Genomic DNA, 16290 nt, shown 5'->3' with positions numbered 1-16290 from the left:
AGGGACTTTGTAGGATTGGCTGACACGGTCATGGAGGACTATTGATACCGACCGGGCTCCATCCCCCTTGGTCGAGCGGAGCCTATGGTCGATGTATCAATAGGGGGAAAAAAGGAGTGCGTTCATGATCGACACTGGTGCTGAACATTCGGTGGTGACTAATCTAGTTGCTCCTCCATCTGGAAGAACTATTACTGTAATAGGAGCAACTGGAAGAAGTGCTGAAAAACCGGTTCTTAAAAGTCGACTCTGTACATTGGGAGGCCACGTAGTAAAACATCAATTCCTTTATATGCCTGAATGTCCAGTCCAATTGCTGGGACGTGATATGCTATCTAAACTACAAGCGCAGATTACGTTCCTACCAAATGGAACAACATCCTTAAAGTTTAATGGACCTTCAGGTATTATGACATTATCCGTACCAAAGGAAGAAGAGTGGCGACTTTATACAGCGTTGACTAGCCAAAACCCTAGGAGTGATGAGTCCTTATTCAACATACCAGGAGTTTGGGCAGAGAACAACCCACCAGGACTGGCCCGCAATATTCCACCTATTAAAATCGAACTAAAACTTGGGGTTTATCCAGTAAGCCTAAGACAATATCACATCCCGCAGAAGGCTAAGAAGAACATCCAATCTTATCTGGATAAGTTCATACGGTATGGTATCCTAAAATTCTGTACTTCCCCCTGGAACACCCCATTGCTGCCTGTTCAAAAGCCCGGTACAGATGAGTATCGACCTGTGCAGGACTTGAGAGCAGTCAATGATGCGGTTGTTAGTATACATCCAGTTGTACCCAATCCATATAACCTGCTTGCTTTAATTCCGGGCGGGGCTACTTACTTTACAGTCTTAGACCTCAAAGATGCCTTCTTTTTCCTCCGAATTGCCGCAGAAAGTCAATGTATCTTCGCTTTCCAATGGGAAAACGCTGTAACGGGCTCAAAACGCCAAATGACCTGGACAAGACTGCCCCAAGGGTTTAAAAATTCACCTGCCCTATTTGGTTCAGCTCTAAGTCAAGATCTACTGGATTTCGAGTCCATCCCAGGAGAGTGTGTATTGTTACAGTATGTAGATGACTTGTTGATAGCAGCAGTTACAAAGGAAATATGTCAGCAAGCAACGCACGATCTACTACACATTCTCTGGAAGGCAGGATACAAGGTGTCTAGAAAGAAGGCTCAGTTGTGTTTGCCAACTGTCAAATATCTGGGATTCCATATCTCTGAAGGTCAAAGAATTATGGGGCCAGAGAGAAAAGAAGCTGTGTGCCAAATACCGATACCCAAGAATAGAAGACAAGTGCGAGAATTCTTGGGGGCAGCAGGCTTCTGTAGGATATGGATTCCCAGCTACGCGATACTGGCAAAACCTCTGTATGCAGCTATCAAAGGTACAGAGCACGACCCCTTCTTATGGACTCAAGAACAGCAAACGGCATTTGAAGATGTGAAGAAGGCTTTGATGAGTGCCCCAGCATTAGGTCTACCTGATCACACACGACCATTCTACCTGTATGTACATGAGCAAAGAAGAATGGCTGTGGGAGTATTGACACAGTACTTGGGATCATGGCAAAGACCTGTCGCCTACATGTCTAAGCAACTGGATGCAGTGGCCAGCGGACTTCCACCTTGTCTAAGAGCCGTAGCTGCAGCCGCCCTGCTAGTAGCTGAAGCCGATAAACTCACTCTGGGTCAAGAACTTTATGTACGAGTCCCACATGCAGTACAGACGTTGTTGGATTACAAAGGAAATCATTGGTTTAGTAATAGCCGTATGACCAAGTATCAAGCAATGTTGTGTGAAAACCCAAGAGTGCATTTAGAGACTGTAAACACCTTAAATCCAGCTACCCTTTTGCCACAACCTACTGAAAGTCAACATGATTGTTTGGAAGTAATGGATGAAGTATTTTCAAGTAGACCTGATCTTCGTGATTTTCCCATCCAGAACCCCGATGTTCAATATTACACCGACGGCAGTAGTTATGTGAAAGAAGGGATCCGCTATGCAGGATATGCAGTAACAACAATAGACAAGGTGATAGAAGCTCGGCCACTGGCGAAAGGAACATCAGCACAAAAGGCAGAATTGATAGCACTGACACGAGCGTTACAATTGGCTGAAGGTTTAAGAGTGAACATCTACACGGACTCCAAGTATGCGTTTTTAACCACTCATGCCCACGGAGCTTTGTATAAAGAAAGAGGACTATTGAATTCAGAAGGCAAAGAAATCAAGTACGCAGCTGAAATCCTACAACTATTGGAAGCAGTGTGGGAGCCGAAAGAAGTCGGTATCATACATTGTCGAGCGCATATGAGAGGAGATGGTGATGTAACCAAAGGAAATCGGATGGCAGATAGTGCAGCTAAGCATGCCGCTGAATCGGGAAGACAGGAGTATGTGGGGCATATAGCTGCTCTTATACCAACTCCACTGTCTCAATGGACTCCAGTTTATACAGCTATAGAAGAGGAGTGGTTAAAGACTGAACCTGGAAAGTATTTGGAGAACAAATGGTATCAGTTAGAAGATGGAAGAATAGTCATTCCAGCATCACTAGCAGTAGAAATTGTCCAAAACTATCACAACGGGACACATTCTGGGAGAGACAGCACAGAAGAATCTCTCAGAAAACATTTCTACATACCAAGATTGTCCAACTTGACTCAGGCCATTGTACGAAGATGTGTAACGTGTGCTAAAAATAATGCAAGGCAAGGACCAGTAAAGCCACCAGGAGTCCAGTTTATGGGGGGACTCCCCATGTCCGATTTACAAATTGACTATACAGTGATGCCTAAATCGGGTGGACATCGTTACCTGCTGGTAATTGTGTGTACCTATTCAGGCTGGGTAGAAGCATGTCCTACTCGTACAGAGAAAGCAGGAGAAGTTGTGAGATTCCTGTTACGAGAAATAATACCCCGATATGGACTACCCTGCTCTATAGGATCGGACAATGGTCCAGCTTTTGTTCATCAGTGCCTACAACAACTGACTCATATGCTTGGTATAAAGTTGAGGCTTCATACGGCATATAGACCCCAGAGTTCTGGTAAGGTAGAGAGAATGAATAGAACTATTAAGAATCAGTTGGCTAAAATGTGTCAGGAAACCCAACTTAAGTGGAACGTTCTCTTGCCCATAGCTCTATTGCGAATCCGCAGTACACCTACCAGAAGGATGGGCCTCTCTCCTTTTGAAATCATGTATGGGCGACCACCTCCCGTACTTGGTAACTTAAGGGGGGACTTGAGTCAGTTGGGAGAAGGAATTACCCGGCAGCAGGTTGTAGAGTTGGGTAAGACTATGGAGGAGGTACAGAAATGGGTACAAGATAGATTACCTGTGAATATTTATCCCCCAGTTCATAGTTACCACCCAGGAGACCAAGTGTGGATTAAAGAGTGGAATAATGTACCGTTAGGGCCCAAGTGGAGAGGTCCTTATGTTGTTCTTTTGTCTACCCCTACAGCGATAAAAGTAGCCGAAGTGACTCCGTGGATACATCACTCCAGGGTTAAACCAGCAGCAGTCGATTCTTGGCAAGTTACAGCAGATCCAGAGAATCCCTGCAAGATCCGGTTAAAACGCACGACTCAGTCGGAGTGATGAGGAACTTTGTGGATTACAAAATGTTATTGTTTCAGAGATTTGGTAAGTGAGTGAGAGGGCCATAATAAAGCCTGTCCGCTCACCGACGTATAGTATATAAGCCAGGAAAAGTCTCGAAGGGACTCCTGTGAAGACGAGCAGAACTCCATTCCCTGCAGCCCTTACATCCTGGAAGCTGAGGTGCCTTCGCACGGACGAAGACTGAGGATGACGACGAAAGATGTGTTCTTAATAATGTTTTCATATGTGTATTTTTATATTCAGGAAGGTAGAGGTACCGACACTCCTAGCTGTGAGGTATGCATTAAGACTACAAGAACAGGTAACCATATTTCCCAAACCCTAATTTGGCATTCACAATACGAGTGTAAAGGAGATGTATCAAGATGTAGATACCTAAATATAGAATATAGTGTGTGCCATTTAGGAGTAGGAGAACCTAAGTGCTTCAGTCCAGAGTATCAACCTCGTACAATTTGGTTGACTCTCAGGAATGGAGATCCTCAGGGGACCCTAATTAATAAGACGGTGTTAGAATCCGTACATTCTTCGGGTGTTCTGCTATTTGATGCGTGTAAGGTGATATCAAGTGGTAGAAAGCCGTGGAATGTATGTGGGGATCTTAGATGGGAGAGGACGTATGGGTCTAACGATAAATATATTTGTCCCAGTAGTAAAAATAAGTATGTGAGTCCTAGATGCCCAAATAGAGATTATAATTTTTGCCCATATTGGTCTTGTGTGGGGTGGGCAACTTGGGGACAGACAGTAGACAAGGACATGATTGTGACTAAGTTACCTACCAGCCCATATTGTAAGTCTATGGAATGCAATCCAGTCCATATACTTATAAATAACCCCGACAAGTTCTTAGATACATATGGTAATTTATTTGGGTTTCAAATATATGGGACGGGTTTAGATCCTGGGACAGTATTGTTTATAGGGATAGAGACTGCTACGGTATCCTCCCAGACTCATCAAGTATACCATTCCTTTTATGAAGAGATGAGCATAGATAATAAGATCCCCCATAATGCTAAAAACCTGTTTATTGATTTAGGCGAAAGTATTGCCGGTAGTCTTAATGTTACCAACTGCTATGTGTGTGGAGGTACTAACATGGGAGACCAATGGCCTTGGGAAGCAAAGGAGGTAATGTCCGGTTCTGAGGCAGTTGACCAATTAATATCTACGCAAGCCGATTATCATATGAGTGTTAGAGGTAAATCTGAGTGGAGATTAAAGACCTCCATCATAGGTTATGTTTGCATAGCAAGGAAAGGAATGATGTATAATACTTCTGTAGGAGAATTAACTTGTCTAGGGCAAAAAGCTTATGATGATGATACAAAGAATACAACTTGGTGGTCGGCTTCAAATGTCTCAGAACCATCTAACCCGTTTGCTAGATACGCCAATTTAAAGGATGTGTGGTTTGATCTATCCATCACATCTACCTGGAGAGCCCCAGCAAATTTGTACTGGATCTGTGGTAAGAAAGCCTATTCGGAGTTGCCACAGGACTGGGAAGGGGCATGTGTGTTGGGTATGCTCAAACCATCCTTCTTCTTGTTACCTATTGAAACAGGTGAGACTTTAGGTGTTAAAGTGTATGATGTGAATCATAGGAAGAAAAGGGGACCCATAGAGATAGGCGCCTGGGAAGATAATGAATGGCCTCCCCAGCGTATTATAGATTATTATGGGCCAGCCACGTGGGCAGAAGATGGTACCTTTGGTTATAGAACACCTATTTATATGCTCAACCGTATTATAAGATTACAGGCGGTGGTTGAGGTTATTACTAACGAGACATCACAAGCGCTCAATCTTCTAGCGAAGCATAATACCAGGATGAGGACAGCAGTATACCAAAATAGATTAGCCTTGGATTACCTTTTGGCAGTAGAGGGAGGTGTATGTGGGAAGTTTAACCTGAGCAATTGCTGTCTTCAAATAGATGACGAAGGGCAAGCAATAGCTGAGCTTACTAGCCATATGGTTAAACTAGCGCATGTGCCTACTCAGGTATGGAAAGGGTACAATCCAAGCAGTTGGTTTGGTATCTGGTATGAGTGGTTTGGAGGGCTTAAGGCAGTGGTAGGTGGAGTCCTACTGATTTTAATGTTGTGTCTTCTCCTGCCGTGTCTTATACCCTTAGTAGTTAGGTCTGTGCAAAGCCTGATAGAAAATATAGCAGAGAGGAAGGCTGCTGCACAGATAATGGCAATTTATAAATATAAGGCTCTAGTTCAGGGAGAACCAATGCAGGAAGATGAGTGTTGAAGATTCACATCATACGTTAAGTCTGGTCTGGTTCAAGGTAACTTGCGGTGTATGCAAACTAAGGTTAAGTGATGCCTCAAGTAATTGTGAAATATCAAGAGGCATCAAAGGGGGGAATGTGGTGGAATCTCGGTAAAAATAAATTTAGTAGGCCGAGATTACCACGTGGCATGTGTACGTGCATATGCTGACGTATCGATCAGTTGGTTGCACGAGGTAAGATACGATCAGTAGTGTACGGAGCATGTGCAAGAATACAGGATATAGTATTCCCCTCCTCCATTGTGCTGGACAAGCCATGCGGTCAAACAGGAAGTTAATTCTTATTTGTGTTGATTGGTCAAGAGAATGTGCGGGTGGAGCTTAATATGGGAGGAGTTATGTGCCTATATAAGGAGCCTGCACTATTGTCCGGGGCTCAGAACTTGCTGTATTTTGGTGACATTAGTCCCTCTGAGTCCCGATCGGTGATCCAATAAAGAATCTCTTCCTTCCTGAAGAAACCTGTGTCCATCTCTCTGTGCTTGGCTTCCGTCAGTTTCTCCGGTATCAAAACCAAAATCAGAAATTCTGCACTAAAATAGAAAGCCCTACGCGTTTCGTTCAGTAACCTGAACTTCCTCAGGGGCAAGTGAATCTCCTAGTCTGCATGCCGACTAGGAGATTCACTTGCCCCTGAGGAAGTTCAGGTTACTGAACGAAACGCGTAGGGCTTTCTATTTTAGTGCAGAATTTCTGATTTTGGTTTTATTTTGTATTTTATTTTCACATCTTTTTTCTGGACATTGGTCATTTTGATGTTCCTGATTCCAGGGATTCCGAGATTGGATTTATTGATGTGCCTGTTTTCCACTTCAATTTTGTAAGTGTGTTTGTATATTAAAGTGTTCATTTTTATCAAAGATACTCTGCACTATTATTTTTATATATTTTTTCTCCTCTATATCTGCTATGATGCTTCGCAAGTCCTGAGGTTTATGATAACGCCTACAATCAATTTTTGTTTGTGAGTGTGACCATTTTGCATTTACTCACCATTTTAAAGTGTTATAGCATTATTGCACTATGTTTTTCTGTTGTTATTGTATTGTAGATTTTCTATTTTCTTTGGAATAGCCTGCCTACGACCATCAAGCTCTCCCCTAATCTTCATTCATTTAAAAAGTGCCTCAAAACCCATCTCATTAGGAAAGCGTATGGCCTTCCAGAGTATCCTCTACCTCACGTACCTGTCCCTTGCGCTCTCCTAAAGGGCAGCACTCTACTCTTTCCTCCAGCTCTGCTTCACTCCCATCTTATTTGATTGCTACCTCCTGTCCTGTTGTGTTTTACGCCCCCACCTTCTATAGACTGTAAGCTCGTTTGAGCAGGGCCCTCTTCAACCTATTGTTCCTGTAAGTTTTTGTAATTGTCTCAGTTATTGTTAAATTTTCCCCTTTGATAATATTGTAAAGCGCTACAGAACATGCTGGCGCTATATAAATGGTGATAATATTAATAATAGTCACCATGGGGACCTGGGATTTGGCATGCCCTGGATTATATGATGGGCCTGGTTCAAGGAAAATGTATACATGTGGGGTATCATTGTATTCCACAGTAGCAGCCTAAAAATATGTGGTGTTTGCAGTAGAGGGGCACAGGAGTGGTTTGTGAATTTCTCCAAAATAAAGCATGTCGAAGAAAAATTCAAACACAAAAATAACTAATTTGACTTTTTTTAAATAAAATGGTTACATGCAGGTTGTATGTTCTACAAATGTTATCACATGACAGGAAGCTTTATATTTTGCAGAACTTTCTTTAGTTATGCAAAATATTCGCCTCCTGTCATTATTAAAATTAAGATTATAGGTACACTACATTAGCATAATCTACAATTGTATGCTTTTGTGAAGCAGTTTTGGATTCTGTGACTACCATTCAAATTGTAATCTCAGCATTCCAAATTTTACAAAGTTATAGCTTTAAAACCGTAATTCACTCCTTACAGAATTTATTTTTTAACTTCTAAAAATTCAAATCATAGACATATTGGGCATTTAAACAATCAGGACTAATTAGTGAATTTATTTTGAGTTAGTTTTCTTTACTTTCACGTGGTGTGTAGAAATTATTGCATGTCAAATCGATTTTTTTTTATTTTTTTTTTACTTACAGTTTTTCCCACATTTAATATTTTCTTCATGTTTCATTTTGCATTACATATAGGGTATCAAAAGAAAGCTCTATTTCTCCTTTTAAATCATATAGACTATGTGTGGGTGCATTTAACCCCTTAAGGACCAAACTTCTGGAATAAAAGGGAATCATGACGTGTCAGACATGTCATGTGTCCTTAAGGGGTTAAACAGAAAAGGGGAAAGTGCGATAGAATGAATGCAGGGCACTTACATAAAGCCTTGTTCCTTAAGGGGTTAACATTGTTTTGTTTGTTTATGCTTTACAAATAGTTTTCTTTTTTTGAATGGAGGGTGTTAAAGTTTATCTTACAGGTTACATGGTACATAGTACAGTAAGTAGTCAATCTACTCGACAACTTACTTAGGGGCCTCCCTATATGGTTGAGAATCACCTGAACGCTCTCAGCCTAGTGTATCCTTGCAAGGCCAGGTTTATTTCAGAACAGAAGCTTCTGAATTAAGAGGAGGAGGCCACAGGCAGCAGGTAGACCTCAAATAAGTTGTCAAACCGTTCTCAAATTACTAGTCTACTTAATGTGGGAGGGGGCTAGGCATTCTTGCTACCAGGGCCACCACCAGGGAGTGACAATGATAGGTGTCACAGGCCCACCCGTCCTTTGCAACTGTGCACATATTACAGTGGCAGAACTACCACCGGTGCAACCACACCGAGGCCTGCACACTAGAGTGGCCCATTCACTTAAGACTACCCAATAGGTACTGATTCCTGGTCAGGCAACGGGGCACGTTAAAAGCTGGGCTGGGCACCTGTAATATTGGCCTGCAGGGAGGAAGTGACAGCCGGTCACTTCCTCCCAGAGAGCGAGGAAGCACCGTGCAGGAGTGAGGACGAACAGCATGGGGGAGGGGGGTGAAAGGAGTGAGCTGCTGCAGGGCCCACACACATCAGCCTCAGCCAGCAGCACCCCAAGCAAGTCACGCTCCTGCAGAAAAAAAATATACTAATAGGAGGGCGGCTGCAAATATAAAAATGATGACACTTGTGTCTGCTCGTGTGTATGAGCCAGTGTATTTGTGTGTATGTGTGTCAATGTATACACTACATACAAATGCATGCCAACATTCACACACCTAGTCCATATTAAGACAAGCTTGCATTCAAACACTGCTCAGTGCCAAGTACAACCCTACAAGGAAGGGTAAATTGTAGATCCCCAGTTGGCAAAGCATTGTGGGGCTTGAACGACTTATAGGGTTCTACATTTTTGCCACCCTTGTGTAAGAGGAGGGCTCATAAAAAATATTTTTTGCACCAGGGCTCTCTCTACGTTAGTTCCAGCACTGCTCCTGTGGGCCCTCGGCAACTTGTATAGTGAAGAGAGGGCTGAGCACTCATGATTTTCATCTTCCAGAAGCTCTATCCAACTCTTGTGAGTCCCTGGACGTCAGTGTTGCTGTGGGTTACCATTGCAACGCACGTCACACAGACCATACTCACAAGAGTTGGAGAAGAGCTTATGGAAGGTAAAGATCATGTTGGCTGGGCGGCCTCCTCACTACAGAGCATATGGCAGCCTACACAATGCCATTGGATCACCAGGGAATGTAGTGTACCTTCTCCCTGACCACATGCAAGAGGTATGGAGGGGGAATAAAATATATTAAGAATACATTTTAAAATAAATATATATAAATATATATACATTTTTCTCATAGAAAAAAGCCCCAACCCTACCCCACATATATACTCACACACTAACTGCATCTTTGTGAGCAGACTCGGGGGAAGGCAGTGTAAGATGAATATAGGGGCAGGAACTGTGGGCAGACTCGGGGGCCAAGAACTTGAGCTGTGTTATGTCTACCTAGCTTGCCAGAGTAGCTTACTAAATACATGTTTTTGACATGAAAAGTATGCCTAGCTTGCCAGAGTAGCTTAATACCTAAACGATTTATATGAATGCCTAGCCTGACAGAGGAAACCTTCGACTGAAGGCTCCAAAGGCGACTCCTAAATAGTCTCAGAGCACACTAAGGCACACGCGGACAAGCAGCACACTTGGGGCTCGCTCTCAACACTTTCACCAGAGCACAGGGCTAGGAAAGCACCTCAGGCCTAGCATTTACGGAAACTAGCATAACATAACCACACAGCAACACAACTCACAACGTCAAATAGCTAATGCTAGGACAAATGCACATGAACTACTCTCCCTCTTTGTCACTCCTCTGCTTTCTACTCTCTGACATGTCCATACAGATAATCAACTAAGCAAGGACCAAAACTATAGTAATACTGACTGAAGTACAAACGCCTCCCTCCTGTGGGGTAATGCTGTAGACCCTACCATCACCTTAAACGTAACTGTCTTTGTCAGATGAGCATTTAGCCAGGTATGTCTGGCGCAAACTACTGTTTTCACAAAGCCTGTTATTTTCATGTTGTACAAAGTAAAAAATGTGCTGTTTAAACTGTTACACTATGTAATGCCTTGAAGTTGCTGTTGTGGCTCTGCACGCCTTTGTCAAGCTATGCACAAATAAAATAAAGAATAAAAAAAAAAAAAAAAGCTAAGAAAGTTTTCTGTGTTATTTTCTATGTATGGCAGGACATGCGCGATCCTCGCTTCTCAGCATCACATTTGTGATTTTGTTTTAAGGCGGTATCGTTACGCATGCGCGCAGATTTCTATTTAAGTTTTGCGTTTCACAGTGGTAGCGCATGTGCGCCTGGCTCTCCTGGACGTTACAATGTGTGACATCAGTGGAAAGAAGAGCTGATACGTACGGGTGTAGTTTATTTTTGACAATGAATACTGGGGCATTTAAAGAAGTCAGGAGATGGCAACAGATCAGACATCTCCTGAAAAATCCCAGATGGACCCGGGATGAAACTAGTCGAGTGAGCAGAGCACTGGATGTTCCCCCTCAAGTGAACACTTGATCTACAGTCAGAATACTGGAAACCAAGATAATTGTGACCTCTGGGTTTCCAAGATTTTACCAGACTTGTCAGCCTGTGTGATGGTGGGATTCCAGCCCAGCTTATTTATTCTGAATTTGGGCCATCAACGGTGTGCTTATTTATTTTATTGTTGTCTAATAAATTATACATACTACTCTGTTCTCCCTTGTTTTATATCAGATTTTTTAGAGCTGCAATATGGACAACTGCAAATTATTTCTATTTTAGTCACTGTCCGGCGCCCTGTAGTGTATCTGGTATTTACATATTGTGGTTGTTTAATAAAACAAAACTGTTTTGAGTTGAGTTGTAGAACGCTCTTTGATTCTGCTCAGCCAGATATTCCAGGGGTGCTGTAGCATTGTCATGGGTTTAACATAGTATGGCCATATGGTAGAAGTGAATCCCCATATTTATTTGCAGAGATATGAAATTTTACGTAGCCTTGTAAAATGAAAGAAAAAAAATGTGTGTGCAGTTCCTTAATCTGTATGTTGCATAAACTTTTGGTCTTTATCGCAGCATCACTGCTGAGAAATGCATGTTCCAGGCGTGCCCCCCCATATACCCATTTCCCCCCAGGGATACAGGGTTTAGCTCTTTGAATAATATAGATTAACTGATTCTCCCAGGTAACATGTTGACTAAGAAAAGTCAAGGAATTGGGCTGGTAGACTCTAGGCAAGAAGTCAAATCGCGGAGGGAGAGATGTAGTAAAAAGGGGGTCAGCCCGCTCCAGGTGCCCAGGCCGCTATGGCAACCCCCCCCCCCCCCCCAAACAAACTGCACCTCCTTCCTTCAGTACTTTTCTTACACAACAGACACTGTATCCACTACACACAGATTGCATGCACTACACCCGCTACACAAAAAACATACACCATGCTTTACACAAACATGCACTACATGCACTACACACAGTGCATCCAGTATAAAAACACACCGTGTGTGTACACATTTCAGCATCTTGCCAACACTACACACAAGTATGTATTCAAACCTCAACACTAAAAACACACACTTAAGTATTAAAACACCACATATATGTGTGTGTGTGTCTATATATATATATATATATACACACACACACACACACACACACACACATTCAAATGCCAACACTACATACAAACACACTCCTACGTTCACTCACATACTCCATACAAAACATGCTTACATTCAAACACAAGCACTGCTCAATACATTAAAAACATTGTGTGTTTTTTTTTCCCCCTTTACATTTTAAAGTTGGGGAGGGGGTGCCAAATGCTACGCGCCCCTGAAGAGATGATGAACATTAACTGAAGCTATGCAAGAAAAATTGGGGATACGCAAACAATCAATAAATATAGATAATTAAATGTACACTCCAAGCACCATAACTAAAACAATCTGCTGTAGTGGTTATGCTTCAGAAGTACCTTGGTACCCTGCCAGAGTAAGTAGTCAAACCATTTAAAGCGCACTGTCACCTCCTAAATCCCTTCCACAAAATGAGTGTTTCATTTCAAAAAATTAAATCTACGAATTTCACTGAAATTCCAACCCAATCAATAGATATACTGAGATAATGAATGGACTACTTTGTCTCAGTATATTTCTATGCTTGACAGGGCTTCAGAGAGTTGGCTCTACTATGGAAGATCCCGTGGACCCTCCATAGCACTGACCTCAATGCTGTACTCTTGTTCATGGTGGCGCTTCCTAGGGATAGGTTCAGATTAGTAAAACACATCTTTGCATCCACCCCCTGGAGTCCCAGCTTAGAAATCACCAGGAGTCCTTGCAAATTATGCAATGTCACCAGATGATGACAGTTCCATTTTAAGAACAGTTGGACAACTTACATTGGTTGCACTTTGACATAAAACGTGCATGGTGTTAAAAGGAACAGAAAGTAATGCTAAGTTTTTTGTATTTCAACTAATATCAACTGAAGGGTGAATACTTAACCATCTTCATAGAGATTTAAGCAAAAAAAAAAAAAGAACACGGTCACAAGTAAGGAGTAACCATGGGTTGTGCCAATTATTTAAACCGTTCGATATTTCTAATTTTTTTTTTTTGTGCTAGGCCACTCACATAATGCTGTTTGTGCATGGGCCTGTTCATATCCAAAACTATCAAGTCCTTTGTAATCAGATATCTGAACATACCCTGTTCGTCATGGAAATACATTGGCATGAGATTGAGTGTTTTATGCTTAGCCATGATGTACCGCATGGTTGGTGCTTCAACAGTGCAGTTAAAATTTCCTGTTTATAGTAGTACAACAATGATCATAAATAGTCTATGTACCACAACATTTCATTTAACTCACAACACCCCCCCATCAAAACCTTCAAACATAAAACGTTAATTATATTTATAAACTTTATTATTTCCCCCCATCATATAATGGGCGTGTTCCCAAACAGTAGAAAGACAAGTTTGTGTTTAACCATCGGTAATGGAGGGTTTTAACATTATGATGGATTTTCAAGGTGGTTGCTCATTTGTAAGTGTTAAATAGACATTGACATCTCATTGAAGTGGCCAGGGTACTATGTTCTGTCCTCTTAGCTCAGTGGTTTCAGCAATGTGAACATTGCAGGGTTAAGACTGCCTACTAGACACCACTAGAGGCTCTAACTGCAGTTTCACAAAGCTTAACGCTTTGCATGAGAATGTCCACCATCTTCAAATCCCCCCACAGGAAGGCATTGATTCAATGCTTTCCTATGGGGAAGACCTAATGCACAAGCGGTGGAGGAGAAGCCCGACCCAGTGCTCAGGGACATCTGTGATGGAATCAGGTAAATGGGGAAAAGACGGGGATTTATATAAAAGAGAGGAGGGATATTTTGATATAGCTTTTTGTCACTATGGAGATCTTACAATGTGTTTTGACATTTAGTACATAATGAAATCCTTTCTGGACTGTTGCACTATTTAAATGCCGTTCTTAAAAGGAATTCTCAGAGAGGGTGAATTAAAGTGCAGTTCCACCACCTGTGTCTGTCCAGTCACCTGGAACAACACAGTTGCAAATAGAAGCACCAGGGAAAATGTAGGGTAGTCAAGAAAGATTGTTCAGAACTTGTGGCAGACAAAACATTACCACTGCATTTGCACAATGCACTCAGTCTCCACTTTCACTCTTAATAAAAGGGCCAATTTCAAGAAAGATTGGCACTTAAAAAATGTAATAAAAAGATTCCAAGTTGCCACTTTCCAGCTGTTGATCAGGCTCTTCTCTGTTGCTTTGTGCCCCAGCAAAAAAGTGTAATAGAATGCTTTTTATAGAGACATTAGTTTCAACGGTTTCTTGGTAAGTTAATCCTTTATTTTACTGCTGGGAGTGGGCAGGAAACTTCAACTCTCCATCGTTTTTAAATGCGTTTATTAATAAAGTTGGAGCATTTTTCTTTTTTTTTTTTAAACTTTCTGAAGATGCTGAATATCATTGATGCCATTAACAAAGTCACATGAGCTATACATTTTTTTAATTTAATTTTACTTACCAGATAGGGGAATTAATAAAGTATTATGTAGGGACATAATGCCAAGTTTATGTGCATGGCCCTAACAACCCACCCATTCTTCAATTGTAAAGTAAGCTCAGTGACATATCTATAATACATAACATTCTACATCAGACCATTTCTAGTGGGTCAAAGGAATTCCCATTTTTATAGGGTTTTTAACCTTTGATCAGGTCTGGTCAATATGCGTCATTGAATTATAGTTCCCAGAATATACAATCAGCTCATCCGTGGGAGTTCATTTATGAAGCTTAGAGAAAAAAAAAAAAAAAAAAAAAAAAAAGTGTATATATATTTTTTATTTTAATATAGGTCATTAGAGAAGAAGATGGTTACTATGTTGCATGAGAGATGATCCAAAAAAAAAAAAACCCCAGAAAAACTGAAAATATAGTAACAGTTTATAAAACATAGGGAGGGGAAAAGAGATGATCCAAAAATAAAAAAAATAGGAGACAAATCTAATTTCAAACATGAGTTAGAGCGGTAAATCCTGCACAATTTTGAAACAATTATCCTTTTAAGTATAGGTTTACGGAATGTTACCATACAGACATATCCAGAAATACATTTTGGGATGTCTACATGGAAACACAGAAGAGAGATTTTTTGGGGGGGATTTTTAAAGACCTCTTTTCCTTGTGAAAAAGAGAAAAAATGACTAGTAAGGATCTACTTGCAGAGATGTTCACATCTAGTCTGGTTATAAAAACAACTAAAGCAAAGCAGATATAGCAACGTATACATATTGCATAGCTCACCTGCAAGACTGCAACTTGCTTATAAAAAGTTACAGACTTCTAGGAAAGAAAAAACAAAAAAAAAAAACAAAAAAAAAAAAACAAGAATGTCAGGAGTACTGTTTAATAAAAAAAGATGGACAAAAAAAAAAAAAAAAAACACAAAACAGTAACATTTACAAATGCAATAAACACTTCCAGTAACATTGTTTAAACAGTGGGATCCAAGTGACCTGTTCATGCCAGAAAGCTGAAGCATTCCACTCATGTAGACCTAGTGCTCCCAGACCATTATTTAAAAAAAAACAAAAACAAAAACGCATCATGGATAATTGACAAGGGAATTACACAATGCAACCGAGCTAGAAGTTCTCCAACTATACTAGATTTCCAGCTTGGTTACTTTACTCGGGATTGGACAATTCCCTTGTTAAATCTCCAAAACTCTGTTGAGTAAACATAGATGCCATTCTTTAATCATTCATATAAAAGAAGCCATAGTAACAGCTGTGGATTTGGAAACTAATAAGAGGTACAATGAAAGCACGTGGAGCACTAGCTGAATCCGGTTTACAGTAATATCTCTGGCTCTAGAGGGATGCTATATATATATATTAATTATATGTTTCATTCCCTTAAAAAAAAATAAAAATAGTAGTGGACTGAATATCAACATTTAGGTGTAAATAGTCAGGCTGTGACTATAGTGAAGTTTTGAGAATTTACAAATCAGAAGTTAGTTTCAATTTTCTAAAATTTGTATTTAGTGAATAATCATTCCATTAACTGAAAACCCTTTACGATGGAAATAAATACAATTAAATGAATGCTCATTCATACAAATTTAAAGTCTGTCAAATACTGCATGTGAAGGCCTAGGGGTTATTTTAGTGACGTTGTGGTGTTTCCCAGGGATTTGGGGTAGAGAAGACAGGCAGCTGGAACAAGAGTGACAAAAAGGGGTTGTAAATATTATCAAGGACATATTCTTGTT

This window comes from Pelobates fuscus, chromosome 7 (genome assembly GCF_036172605.1).
Source record: "Pelobates fuscus isolate aPelFus1 chromosome 7, aPelFus1.pri, whole genome shotgun sequence".
NCBI classification, from domain to species: Eukaryota; Metazoa; Chordata; class Amphibia; order Anura; family Pelobatidae; genus Pelobates; species Pelobates fuscus.
The sequence above is the reverse complement of the archived record's forward strand: the minus strand, read 5'-3'. Positions refer to the sequence as shown.